The sequence below is a fragment of the Sinocyclocheilus rhinocerous genome, unplaced genomic scaffold (assembly GCF_001515625.1).
Source record: "Sinocyclocheilus rhinocerous isolate Xijiao unplaced genomic scaffold, SAMN03320098_v1.1 scaffold538, whole genome shotgun sequence".
Taxonomy (NCBI): Eukaryota; Metazoa; Chordata; class Actinopteri; order Cypriniformes; family Cyprinidae; genus Sinocyclocheilus; species Sinocyclocheilus rhinocerous.
In genome coordinates, this window is record NW_015650838.1 from 652,407 (window position 1) to 664,994 (window position 12,588).

At 36.0% G+C, this 12,588-nt stretch overlaps 1 long non-coding RNA gene across 1 annotated transcript; it reads left to right on the plus strand.

Moving 5' to 3' along the window:
• Positions 1–11,018: 11,018 nt before the first annotated feature.
• Positions 11,019–11,619, plus strand: LOC107712629 (uncharacterized). The gene is made up of 3 exons (XR_001636808.1): positions 11,019–11,147; positions 11,331–11,397; positions 11,538–11,619. It is a non-coding gene; the product is annotated as an uncharacterized LOC107712629 (long non-coding RNA).
• The last annotated feature ends 969 nt before the right edge of the window (positions 11,620–12,588 follow it).

Consider the following 12,588-nt stretch of genomic DNA (forward strand, 5'->3'; position numbering starts at 1 on the left):
TCAGGATTCAGGAAGACTTGTATGGCTTATTCAGTACTCAAATGTTATACCTATCTATGCAGTACAGTGGAATAGAATAAGTTGCAAAATGCAATAAGTTTAGTTTACCACCTTACCCTATTAGTCAATAATTTTTTATTTTATTTATATGTTTACTATTATTTTTTATTATTATTTCCTCATTGGGGGCTGAGCCCTCCTAAAACGAAAATCTTAGAATCGGCCCTGTGAATATCAGTAGTAATACTTTCTTTTCACTTTTGTTTTTAATCTTTTTGATCTTTTAATATAACTATCAGCCAAAATATTGCCTATATCTGTTTGTATTTTATGTCCTATTGATCTACCATAATGATGTTAATTTTTTTTCTCCTGTCTCAAATTAATTTGCAGATACTGCAAGTATTATTATAGACCCAGCTAACACAATATGTTCAATTTAATTTCTATTAAGTAATGAAAACTTTATTTCTGAATATTCTCTTAACATTCAAAATGTCCAGTTATTTAAATATTAAAAAAAAAAAAAAAAATTTTACTTTTTATTGGTTATGTAAAGCATTCTGTTTTATCATTTTGAAAACATTATGCAATACAATACTTTGAAAGCATACATTAATTTTGAATTAATGTTCCAAGAATGATGTATAAATAATGTTTTAGTGCTAACATTTTGAGAACATTATTAAAGACCAGACTTTGAACAAGCATTCTATTAACATTGCTGAAAGAACATTTGTTCGTAACTTTGAGAGAACCTAGAATTTTCTAAGAACACTTCCTGTTAGATGGGGATTTGCGATCTCATTAGTGACATTATATGTCCAGAAAAAGGTCCATTGTCAATTGTCAATAGTGTAACGATGTATGAAGCACAGCTCACACAGAGGTCACTTTCAATCCAAGCAGTTTTGGTCAGCATGTCGAATTCATGTGACAAGCTTAAACCCATTGCGAAATCTTCATTGGGAAAACTTTCGCCCTCACAAGATAATCCCAATTGGGTGGATTCCTACTGAAATGACTGATTTCACCAGCAAAAATTTGCCAAATAATGTTAAATGTGACTGCACATTAATAATATAAGCAAGCAGTATTATTATTGTCATTACTTCATGGCATTCAATTCATTCTCAATTTGTATGCACTTCATGAAGCAGCATGGTCAGGTTTCTGCACTTACCCTGAGATGAAATTCTGTGGTGGCCCTGGTTTGATATGTCATATTATGTCACAGCGAGCTGTGGTATTGCATTTGTGAAGAGCTGGAGGCTCACATGAAGATTTAAATGACAGAAGGCCACACGCTCCCTGCATGTCAGAGTTCTGCATGTCAGACGGCAGGAGGCATTGAAGGAGGTAAAGTAACTCCATCAGTCATTCTAGAATGAGAAAGGCATTACAGTCAGACTCACGCCCGCGAGCGCTCTCCATCTGCGAGTAATCAGGCCTGTAAGGACTGTATGTAAGGCTCCGTTTCTGATCACAACGTTTGTGTTCAGGTTCATGTCGTGAAAAAACGCTTGATGTTCTTCGACCACCTCACACTAGACAGAGGCCCCCATGGTGGAACACTCTCTTATTTGTCGATACCTTGTGAGAATAAAGAGAATCATGTATAGCTTCATTCAAATTTCTTAATAATGTCTCAAGGTGTATGTACTGTATTTCGACTGAATCCTTCACTGATCCTTGTAATGAAAATTTTAAGCACTGGAAATGTGGAAAAAAGACTGGAAGATTGCGAATCAAATAGTTTAGAGACAAAGTGCAGACTTCGAATGGGAAGAAAAATGTTAAAAGGAATAGTTCACACAAAAAAAATTCTGTCATATTTTTCTCTTGTTGGTTCCCATGATACTTTCTTTTTTCATCTGTGGAACACAAAAGGTGAATTTTTGAACAATATCATGGACACTCTTTTTAATACAATGAAAGTGAATAAGATCTTGGACTAGGGATGTAACGATTCACTCTACTCACGATTCGATTCACAATACTGGATTTCACGTTTTTTTTTTTAAAACAAAATTAGATTTAAGACAAATAAAAATATAATAATATGTAAATGAAAAGGTGTCCTTTTATTATTGCTTGGACAAAATATTGCACATTTCTATGTGAAAAAGAAATATGTCAAATAACAAAACAAAAAGACAAAAAAAAACTCTTCATACAAACAAAAGCGTTGCCTGTGGTCTTTCCATTCAAAATTAGAGGCAACCACTGGAATCACAATTCAAACAAAGATGCTGAATACATGCAGCATGAGCAGTTTTTTTAATCTAAATTAGATTGCATAATTTGACATTTTAAAACAAAAACAGAATGGTCTGACTTTAGTTTTGTGAAACTATATTACATAAAACATCTGCACGAAACAAAAACCGCAGACAAGCTGAATGAGACGCAATTTCACTCTCTGACAGCAGGAGGCGATTATATGAAACAGCAGCGATACAGCGATTCCTTGGTTTCCTTGACTGTTAACAAGCAGCACAGCGCTTATGAACGCTGCTTTAATATGCATACAGAGACGATATGAAAAGAACATATTATCTAAACTTTTCTAAAGACAGTCAGTTCCCCTCAGAGGTACATTCATATAAACACCTACCCCCAAATGTATCGCGATTCGTTTAACATCTCAACCGATTTGAATCGTCACATATTTGTATCGATTTTCAACCGGCTCATGGTGAATCGTTACATCTCTATCTGGGACTGTAAAGCTCCAAAATAACAATGCACTATAAGTATAATAAAACTGGTCAGTACAACTTATGCACTGTATTCCAAGTCTTCAAAAGCCATATGATAGCTTTGTGTGACCAAAATATTTAAAAAAAATTTAAACTAAAATAAAAAAAGCCTAAATCTTTTTCACCTAGGTGTGTAGTGAAGTATTCATAAACAAATAATTTTGCTGAGTCAAATATTTTTATTAAATCAGCTGATTGGGTTCACAAAATCAGTCTGATTCATTTACAAACAATAGTGATTTTGTTCTCAAAATCAGCTATTTTTGTTTTCAAAATCAATCTGTTTGCATTGGCTGGAGGGAAAGATTATCAGTGACAAACAACTTAATTTTTATGTTTCTCACCAAGAACTTACAAACCACTTTTATGATACATTTATGCTGCTTTTTATGTCCTTTTTGTGTTCCAAAGAATAAAAGGGTCAAACATCCTTAAAAATAAAGATTTCAAAAGGGGGTTTTCACAGTGATGCCACATAGAACAATCATTTTGGGTTTCCATTTCCACCACCACCCCCTGTGTAAAGAACAATTTAAGAACCTTACATGCAATGGAAGGGTCCCATAGGTTCTACGTGAAACTAGAAATGCCACAAAGAACCCTTTTATTTTTACAAGTGTATGGATGTATAAAGACATGAAGGTGAGTAAAAGGCAGAGTTTCCATCTTTGGGACAACAGGTTCTTTAAAAAAATATATAAAGATAATAACTGTGTGAACATGAAAACGAGTGAGAGTTCATGGTGAAGAGCAGTGTGGCGGCACTGTACTCCACTGTGCGTTCTGGGAGTTGGCTGGACTGCACTGTCATAAAAGCATATCACAGAGGCTGTATCTGCAGGCTGCCTTGGCCCAAGCACTTCCCTTTGATGGATGGTCATTTTCATTGCCTTCTCACGCTTAATGAAGCCTGCAGTTCAGGTCTTAATTGAATGCTCTCTACAGTCTCAAGTTATTCACCTCGTCCCGCTCTCTCTCTCACTCTCTCTTTCTCTCTCTCTCAGAACCCGCCATCTCCACTCTGTTTTCTGCACCGTATGCTTGCACTTGTTCTTGTTTTTGAGGCCAATCTCTGATGATGAGTTATGATTGAAAAGAGTGGAGCCTAACACACATATTTTCACTCACACTGTCTAATGCTTTTATGAGGCCACAGGAGCCAGGGATACTGAGTGGGCAATGCTGATAAAGGCATATAGGGAAAAACACATCACTCTTATTTTGTTTTTTTTTCTCCCCTTTCTCTTCATCTTTTGCTCTCTTAGGCTTTGCCTCTGCCTCTGCCTCCAAAGTGTACCTGAAGAAATGATTATATTGGTAAGAAGTCATCGTTTGGATAATAAATAGGCCAGTGAATGTGCAGTTTCCATGGTGAGATCACCCTTTCAGTTTTAAACAAATATTTATTTTCGGGGGGAAAAAATCATTCATTTTTATAAATCTATATTTTTATTTGAAAACCTTTTCTCTCTTAATCCTTTGAAACACACACATTAAGAGTGTAAAAGGGATTTTGGAAAAAGTTAAAACAATCAGGATGCTACATAACCTAGCATTTAAATTAGTTCCAGTCCTGGAATTAGATTGGTCAAGCACTGTTTTTGCTTTGAAAAAGATACGTGCACTGTAAAAAAAAAAAAATGCAACAGCATATTTTCCAGCTAACGAAACCTTTTGAGTCTCAAATACTAAGAAATGCAGTTTTCTTGAAACTACATAAAAACCCTTGTCAGACCAACAGAATTGAACATAAAAAAAACTTTTGTCAGATCCCAAATGTTGTCCCAACTAGTCAAACACAGTTGTCTGAACAAAGAATTTCATATTACTGAAATGGTAAGGCTTTGTGAGTTCCCAGCATGCATTGCAGCATGAATAAATTATGCAGATACTGTTATAGGGTTATTGTTTTGCTGTTTGCTGTCTTCATTTAAACTTTTTCATTGTTGTTTTGTCATTATTGTTAGTTGTTTGTTGTGCAGTTATTTAAAGAGTTCTTTTTTTTTTTACATTTGTTGATTGCCACCGTTCTTGAGGTTTGTGTGTCAAGTATTGAGGCCTAGAGTATGTTCCACCACTTAAATCTATATCATGGATGTCTTAGTCTTGTAGGATGTTTTACAAACAAAGACTATGTTGTCCATTCTAGTTATTATAACATTTCACTGTCTTCTCAATGCCATCGTTATAATTTTACCAAAATAAACTGATAAAGGAATGAGTCCATGTCTGTCTTTCGTAAATAGACATAGAAGTGGTAATGTGGGGACTTTTTACACAATATTTTTTTTCATTCAGGAAACAGAAAATAATACATTTACGGAACAACAGTAATTGTTGTTTCAGTTGCTGTGACAAGAATATCTTTATTAGCAAAATAAGACAGTCGTCATTGCATGAACAAACAAATTTAGGTTGGCTGAATGCAGTATTGTTACTTAGAAGAACTATAAAAGAATTGAGACAACTCAAAAGTCTTACTGCATCAAGTTGCCTTGTTTTTTATGTTTTCTCAACAGTTTCTTTTTTACAGTGTGCAGTGGAATGGGATAAAAATGCAAGAAAATGAGGCACCTTTTTTTTTAAGGTGAGCTTATTTTAACTTAAGAGCTGAGTTTTTAGAACACCGTGTTGCAATAGCTGCAAAAGACACGAGCACCGTGGTCAGAAAGGTCTGTCTAGTTTATGTTTACATAGACTGTTGGTCTGTGCTTTAGTGTTTTTTTTTTCTCTCTTTCTGCATGTTATATCATTGAACCAGGTGGCAACAAGTCACTTTCTTATATTGAGTGAGCGTACATTTATTCGTTCAACTGATTCGGTGCCTTAGAAATCACGTCCTGTCTGAGTAGATTGAATTGAATTTGAACTTACTTTGCTACCGTTAAAAAAGTATGTTTTATATAGTATGAATATGGGTAGTTATGAGTATGTTCTAGAGGTGTCCAAAGTGCGGCCAGTAGCTTGTCTATTAAAACATTATATATGACCCAACAAGCATAATTTACAAATCATGCAGTTTCGCAATGTCAACTCAAGGTGACAGCACTTTAGGCCAGATGTAGCAGTAAAACGTGAGTAACCGCAATTTGATAACTCATATGCGCTGCCATTTTCTTCAGCGCAGAAAAATTCCTAAACACACCAAAAGTAGTCTTGTGTAGCCAGAACTTCAGACTGACGGCAGAAGGTCTGGGAACCTTGGCTGCTTTGAATGGCCAAGGACCACCCAAGAGGCCATATGACTGAGCGGTAAAGCAACCATTCACGTTTCGTTTTGTATATTGTATATACACTGAACAAAATTATAAACGCAATACTTTTGCTTTTGCCTCCATTTTTCATGACCTGAACTCAAAGATCTAAGACTTTTTCTATGTACACAAAAGGCCTATTTATCTCAAATATTGTTCACAAATCTGTCTAAATCTGTGTTAGTGAGCACTTCTCCTTTGCCGAGCGCAATTCTGAGAAATTAAGTCAGAATTGCAGGATATAAACTCGCAATTGCTAGAAATAAACCCACAATTCTGACTTTTTTCTCAGAATTGGGAGTTTGTATATCGTAATTGCTAACTTTTTTTCTCGCAATTGCCAGTTTATGTCCCGCAAGTCTGACTTTTTTTTTTTATCAGAACTGTGAGATATAAACTCACAATTGCAAGTTATAAAGTCCAATTCTGGGGGGGGGGACTGATATTTTATCAGAATTGCGAGTTTATATCTTGCAATTCTGACTTTATAGGCCTAACTTGCAATTGTGAGTTTATATCTCAGTTCTGAGAAAAAAAAGTCATAATTGTGAGATAAAAAGTCCACAATTACCATTTTTATTTGTATTCAGTGGCGGAAACGGGCTTCCATACAGTTTTGTGGCTCTTTAATGTGTCATGACAGATCGCTATAGCGCCTCAGTTCAAGCGGCACGTGAACCGATCATCTCTTTACTGGTTATAGCACGAGATAAACATGAGTGAACATCAGAAGATATCTTGTTTCAACCGCAAAAAGACATCAATACAAATCATTTTTCAAGTTCAAGTCCACATACATTAATCTACTCTCCTGTCTGGTTTGTTTGTCAGACAAAATGGCAGATTTGGCATTATGACTTGTCAGATTTGTCAGCCTATCAATCAGACTCCCAGTCAAGGGTCAATTCAAACATATAATCTTTACATACTGTTTTTTTTCCCTTGCATAGTAGGGAAGTATTCGATTTCAGACGCAGCGATTGAGTCAGAGGCACTGATTCATCCAGGAATGAAACCAGTGATGCCTTTATGATCGATTATTTTTATTGTTTACTCTGATTTATTCAGAAACTCTTTATTCATTCAGAAATGGTAAGACTGCGTGTTGCTAGATGCTCTGTTAATTCTTCTGTGGCTTTGTTTGGAACAGTTCTTGTTGGTAGAGTGAAAACTGCTAAAGTAACTGGCCATTTCATGTCTAACATCTTACTCAAGTTATTCAATATTAACTTAACATCCATGCTGATATTAGTGAACAACAGCATTCAAGGTGCATTGTGTGATATGGCTTAAATAAATGAGGTTGGCACCAAAAAGCCCAGGTAATGATTTTATGTTCCATTTTTTTATAATCCAGGACACTGATCAAAGAGAAGCATATTAACAAATGACAAAACAAAAATTAGACAGGAACTTTATTGCAAGTATACAGGAAAAATCCCCAGGAAGATAAAATCAAATCATATGCATCCTAAATATTTCATCTGCATGATAAAATATGCATTATATTCCACAGTGGAAATGCAGTGATTTAGATACATATTATATAACTTAGGCTTTTTAATAACATCTGTTCTGAGTCTGCAATAGACATGCTTTTTTTCAAAGTCTGTTTATGCTTTATTTCCATCTTGTTTCCTCCCAATGAATTACCTTGATGTATTGGCTTTGTTGTATATGTGGCAGACCTACAAATTACAGCCTTCAGAAAAGCCTAGATGTTTAAAAGTAAAATGCTCACACAATACATTTTATCTGAGGTAACTGCTTTATTAAAGCTGTCCATATACAATGTGGAGTACATGACAACTTATGATTAACAGAAACGCAGATGAACAGCCAAAACAACAAAAAGAGAGAACAAAACAGGTGGTCAGAACAATGTGAAGGCATCTGCCGCTTTGAACCCTGGAGGAACTGCAATGAGAAACATGAAAGAATTACTCCAAGCACCGCATTTCTGTTTCAAGATTTTACTTTTAAATAATTATTTGGCAAAATAGATGGAACACAAGATGAAAATATGTTGCATTTCTGCAAAAAAAAACAAAAAACATTCATTATATGGTGAGGTTCAAAAGTCTGAATGAAAGTCTGGGGTTTAAACATCATATTTAAAAATATATTTAAAAAATGATTTTAATAATAAACATTTTTTGCAATTAAAAGAAAAATTTAGAGGGTAAATCGTGACGTTTTTAAACTTTTCCTAGCATGTTCTGATGCAATGAATTTCTTTTATATGAAGCTGGAAGCTTCTAAAATCTAACCGCCCCAGATGGGCTGAGAACATGGTGAGTGCAAATAAACTTTGTTTCATTTGGAGGTGTGTAGAGGCGTCTAGCCTAAAGAAGCCAAAGCAACATGTGGTATATGTGTTTGTGTTATTTACACACTTCCTCTGAGATGCAGAGAAAAGAAGCGTAGCACTGATTGAGAGCTGATATGTGCACAATTAAAATTAATGTATTCATTTGATGTCAAGCGCTTTAAATATTTCAGACACTGGAGGGCAGGGAGAAGACGATCTGAGCAGCACTGCAAGGGCGCTGTATTATTGATTGAACGCATGCTTAGTTCTTCACAGCCGCTGTTCAGGTGCACATCTGTGCTCCAGGTTATCAGCGCCCCCGCTGCAGATGGAGCGATCAAGTGTGTGCTTTTGTGTGCATGATGATTAAATTTTTTGTTCAGAGAGAAACGGTCAAAAAGAAAGGCCAAAACGGCACTTAGTCTGAAAAGATGTGACAATGATTCCCATTGTGACGTGATGCTGTCCTTCTAAGGGCCACATCATGGGTACAGGTTTTTGGAGCCATGCCCCGCAAGAGTTTTTCAAAGTTGCAAGGGAGTGAAGGTAGTCCACAGAAATTTTGAGAGAAAATAAAAAATATATTTTATAAAATATTTAAATAATGATGATGATGATTATGATGATGATGACTAACAATATAATAATAATACTACAGTACTGATTTTCATTTAGTTTTATTGTTGGTAATGTTATTATTAGAATTATCGTTGTTGTTGTTTATAATTTAAATATTATTATAATGAGACATAAATACATAATGATAATAATAAGAAGAAGAAGAAGAATTGTATTATTGTTATACTTTGATCATTTGAATTTTATAATTTAAATATTATGAGGCAAATACATTTTACATACAGTAGATGACAAATTGACAGTAATGTGTTATTTTCTATTTAATTTTGATAATATTTGACACATATTTAAAATATTTTGGATAAAGGCATTTGCTTTGTGAATGTACATTTTTAGAAAAAACTGTGGTGTGTCCGAAATCGCATACTGTCTGAGTAGGTACTACATTTGAATTTGAATTTTAATTCACGACTGTTTAAAAAGTATGTTCTATATAGTATGAATATGGGTAGTATGAATGAAATCCAGACATACTACATCTGCCATGTTGTTACTGTCACATGACCTACCAGCGTTAGTTGCGTTGCTTCACTGTCATTCATAAATCCTCTCCCGTGGCCTCATGGGATAGTAAAGTGTCCATCGAGCGCACTTCAGCATCTGGGCGTAAGAAGTAGGTCATCCGGGTACTTTTTGCTTACTGTTTTTGAAATACTATGAATTCGGACAAACTATACTCGCCTCACATACTGTTTTTCACCTACTATAAAGTAGGGAAGTATGGGATTTCGGACGCAGTGCTGGTCTTTATACATTAAAAAAACAAGTATTTAAAGGTGGGGTTTTATTTTAAACATTCAAAAAGCAAAGTATCTGGCTAGGGTCCGGGGGTCCAAGGGTCGTAATCGGTTAGCAACCGTATGTGCCAAGAGCCCTAGTGTCAGCTCACAGTGTATGCACAGAGGTTGCTAATTTTCACCTATAGAGGCCCCAGGCACCCCCCCTTGCCCGGGTCAAAAAGCCTACACTGATCCTGCCTAACATAACTGCTATTTGAATAATTACTGTAACTGATTGCAGATAATCAGCAGTGACTAATTGTTGGCAGTGTAATCATTCTCATTCTATGGCTGCCTGTTGAAAGGACATTTAAACCTTTATAATGCATCCCGAAAACTTAAAATCACAGATGCAGCACTTGGCAGCAGATGCCATGAAGAGGCAGAAATCTCATTGCTTGTGACTCATCATAAAACTGCTAGTGATAGACAGGCTCTTGTGTTCCTCGCTGGCGTAATAACATTCAAAAAAGTATCTGGCTAGGGTCCGGGGGTCCAAGGGTCGTAATCGGTTAGCAACCGTATGTGCCAAGAGCCCTAGTGTCAGCTCACAGTGTATGCACAGAGGTTGCTAATTTTCACCTATAGAGGCCCCAGGCACGCACCCACCCCCTTGCCCGGGTCAAAAAGCCTACCCTGATCCTGCCTAACATAACTGCTATTTGAATAATTACTGTAACTGATTGCAGATAATCAGCAGTGACTAATTGTTGGCAGTGTAATCATTCTCATTCTATGGCTGCCTGTTGAAAGGACATTTAAACCTTTATAATGCATCCCGAAAACTTAAAATCACAGATGCAGCACTTGGTAGCAGATGCCATGAAGAGGCAGAAATCTCATTGGTAGTGACTCATCATAAAACTGCTAGTGATAGACAGGTTCTTGTATTCCTCACTGGCGTAATAAGCAGGACCACATACTGTACGGCATATTGAAGCGTACTGAAGCAATGCAGCACCACTAGATACACCATAAAGATATCATCCAACGTCTTTCCTTTCATCTTATTGTTCTGTGGTATATATCTCAGTTTTTTCGGCGCGAGGACGTGCCTTCCGGGAGGGGGCAGTAATGTCAGACTCTGTTCCATGTGTTGTGTTTTCCTCCCCCACATGTTCCTATGTTTCCTTATGCCCTTATTTGGTCCTTCCTGTTCCCATTATGCTCCCCGATTAGTTCATTTGTTCCCAGCTGTGTTTAGTTAATTCCTTGATTAGTCCCACAATTTAAGCCCTGTGTGTTTCCATGTCCAGTGTCCAGAATTGTTCGTCTTACCCCCAGTGTTGTGTGCTTTCCTGGTGTTTTGTTCTGTAATGATTGGAATCTCCTTGCTCCAGCACAGTACGCATGACAACTGTAGCTTTTACCAATGGCCTTTTCCGTGAGCGCTCCATTTTAGGTTAATAGCTTTTTACAGTAAATTTAGTGTAAAGAAATTTATAATTATAATTTAATTATAAATTAAATTATAATATAAAACTATAATTTTAGTGTAAAGAAAACACAACTCACTTTTTTGGCATGTCTTCTGCAATGTTTCACTTCAAATGTTGTCCCATTATCTTTAATTGCAACTCTGCAGCAGAGCATTTTAAATGGCTTTCATCTCTGAACAAGGCGACTTAGGAATTTTTACCTTGGACAAGGACGTAAGTGCTGGCTTTAAAAGCAACATAATAGCATGTGTTTGCAGGCCCGCCAAGCAAAAAAATGCTTGCTCAAGTACGAGAATGCGCATGATGTTCATAACCTTCCATTGTCTTTTTTTTTTTTTTTATTGTGTGACTAGAGGCTAATTCTAGAGGCTTCATTCTGGAGCTCAGATGACCCGTGAAATATGTAGGGCACACTTAACCTCACCTTCTCACCGATGCAGACCATGCTACAATTTTCCCCTCAAAGAACCGAGCAAATCAACCTTACTGTTTGCTGGGCACGTGAAGCGCTGTCTGCCCGCTGCTGACGGATTTACATTGTTTGGAAAATTGACACTGTGGGTAAGATAATAGGGAGAATTAACATTATTTCAACAATAAGGGTGTATTGTATGGTCTTTGGATAAACAAAAGCTCAAAGTGATGTCTTGTTATATCAGTGATTTATGGATAGGTTTGAGGGGTTTTTTTTTATTTTTTATTTTTTACATAAACCCTTATCTTTTCCCATTATGGTTTGAATGCCTGTAATTATGGTTTCTATTCAGCAATGACATGAATATTATTGAATCTGGTTTTGTAAGTTCTTAATATAGCAGCACAATGCATGTCATATCTTTTACTTAGCCTGCTCATTTTGTGCTCTGGGTAAAATCGTCCATTTTGACCTTTAGCTTCCAATCAATAAAGTGTGATTATTGAAAAAAACAACACTTTAATAGCTAAATAAATACCACAGATAAATGTGGCTGTATAACCACATTTATACATGTGATGTATTGGATATTACAGCCTCTGTTTTAATTAGAGGTATTTGTTCATTTCAGCTAAATGGTAATTTTCCCAGCAATGGGAGTGTCATTACAAATGGTGTGAAACAGCATTCTTACTAGTTGCTATGTTGATAAGGCCACAGGGAGAAGTCTCCAACACTATAGTATGGACTGTGGCCAAATCCTGGGAGAGGCAGAAAATTGGAGGAAAATATGGGGTTGGCAACCATATGCAAGGGGTCCACCTGTGCAACGAATAAGCAGAACATGTCAGTTAAGTCATTGATGTGATGTTATTGTAAATATAAATATATATATATATATATATATATATATACTGTTTACTCAGTTAAAAAAAAGTTCATGTGTAAACAGTTTTGTCTCTAAGGTTATTTGTCAATTAATAATGAAA